At 30.8% G+C, this 1,717-nt stretch overlaps 3 non-coding genes across 3 annotated transcripts; all 3 read left to right on the top strand.

Moving 5' to 3' along the window:
- The first annotated feature begins 372 nt into the window (after positions 1 to 372).
- On the top strand, positions 373 to 460 carry LOC145606485 (small nucleolar RNA U31b). The gene has a single exon (XR_014105350.1). It is a non-coding gene; the product is annotated as a small nucleolar RNA U31b (small nucleolar RNA).
- A 66-nt stretch (positions 461 to 526) lies between these two features.
- On the top strand, positions 527 to 614 carry LOC145606474 (small nucleolar RNA Z195/SNORD33/SNORD32 family). Its single transcript, XR_014105341.1, has one exon. It is a non-coding gene; the product is annotated as a small nucleolar RNA Z195/SNORD33/SNORD32 family (small nucleolar RNA).
- Positions 615 to 815: 201 nt separating this feature from the next.
- Positions 816 to 908, top strand: LOC145606475 (small nucleolar RNA Z196/R39/R59 family). The gene has a single exon (XR_014105342.1). It is a non-coding gene; the product is annotated as a small nucleolar RNA Z196/R39/R59 family (small nucleolar RNA).
- The last annotated feature ends 809 nt before the right edge of the window (positions 909 to 1,717 follow it).

Raw genomic sequence — 1,717 nt, forward strand, 5'->3', positions numbered from 1 at the left:
CAACAGAGGAATTAGGGCAAGGTTATCGTACACCCTAAAGATACCTTAGGGTTAGAACGTGAAATTTTAAAAATGGGTGAACTCTAACTTGAAAAAGTGAATACGTTAAGTATACTATGTAGAAAAACCCAAAAAAAAAAAAAAAAAAAAAAAAAAAAAAAAAAAAAACCGTCCGTCCACAACTGAAATATCTGCGGCCCAGCATTGCGTGCACCCTAATTTGGGCTGCTCATTTGCTCAAGACTTCCAACTATAAAATCCCTCCTCAACTTAACTTCACTCACAACAATCTCAAAACCCTAATTTCTTCTTCTCCCATTCATCTCACCCTTTCAAACTCTCTCTATAATTCGGTTTTCATATTATGAGCCTGAATATGATGATATTTCATGTCGCCCCAGTCTTACAAGCATCTCAATCAGATGCTTTAATATGGTGATTGACCATTTTTATCTGATTCTTCCCCTTTTTTATTTTATATACAATTCAAACTTTTTTTTTTTTCGATTTATTTTTCAGATTTGCAAGGAGATGTGAGGATATACTTTACCCAATATATTTTTCTGAATTCAAATTGATGAATTCTTTTTACATGCACTACCATCTGATCTCTCTTGCGTTTTTCAACCAATTTAATTTGTTTTTTTTTTGTGGATTTTTATTTATTAGTTTCAATTTTTGTGTAATCAATGATGAAATTTACATCTAATACCTAATTCTCTTGCGATTATTTTTCAATAAAATGAGCGGAATCAATGATTTGAGATTACACAAAAAACATGATTTACAAACAATTTTATTTTTATTAAATCAAATGCAATCAATGATGAAAAATTATCCGAAATATTCCTGAGTTAATTTCAGTGATTAATCGTATAAATATTCACCATCTTTCGGCTGAGATTGCTAAAATAATTTAATTTAATTTGTATTATATTGTCCAAGGTATCTAGTGCTTAACTTCCTTGTAGTTGGGTGCTTCGTTTTGTTGGGCAAAAATCGTGAACAGATTTTGCGACACAGATTGCTTGATAATTTCACTGGCTTTCTGTTACTTATTTCTCTGTTTACATTTCATTTTATCGACTTAATTCATTACCTTTTGTACTTGTTCGGGATTAAACGTGAGTCGATAGTGTAATTTGAATTAGTAATGTGATAGTGTAATTTGAATTAGTAATGTGACATTAAATTGGGACGAGTAGTGATAAGGGTCTGAAGTTTGACTCTTTGGCTATATTGAAGTGCCTTGGGGATGAATGCAGCACCCGATATTAAACCCATTCTTGTATTTGAATTCTGCTTATTACTTTCAGTAAGTAGGGGTTATGAGTTTGGAACATTTTACCATTTAAATATTTAATCTTAGTTGTGTACTTGAAAAAGTTGAAGTGAATTTTTTTTTTACGGATCAAATTGGATTTTAGGGTTTGTTCTCGTTAACTGAGCTGAATTGAACATTTTATATTAGAGCTATATTAAAATGAATATTTTACGACAGAAGGAAATTAAGAGTTGAATTGAACTTAACTCATTAGAGCTAAACTGAACTGAAAATAATCGTATGAGAACAGGCCCTTAGTCACTCCAATTAGATCAAATCAAATCGTATTTAGTCACTTTGGATTTGATTATGATGGATCAAATTAGATTTAGAGCCTGTTTTGATTTACTGAACTGAATAGAGCTTAAATGAATTGTTTATTAGAGAAGAAAT

The sequence above is a fragment of the Chenopodium album genome, chromosome 22 (assembly GCF_948465745.1).
Source record: "Chenopodium album chromosome 22, dcCheAlbu1.1, whole genome shotgun sequence".
In the NCBI taxonomy this organism is placed as follows: Eukaryota; Viridiplantae; Streptophyta; class Magnoliopsida; order Caryophyllales; family Amaranthaceae; genus Chenopodium; species Chenopodium album.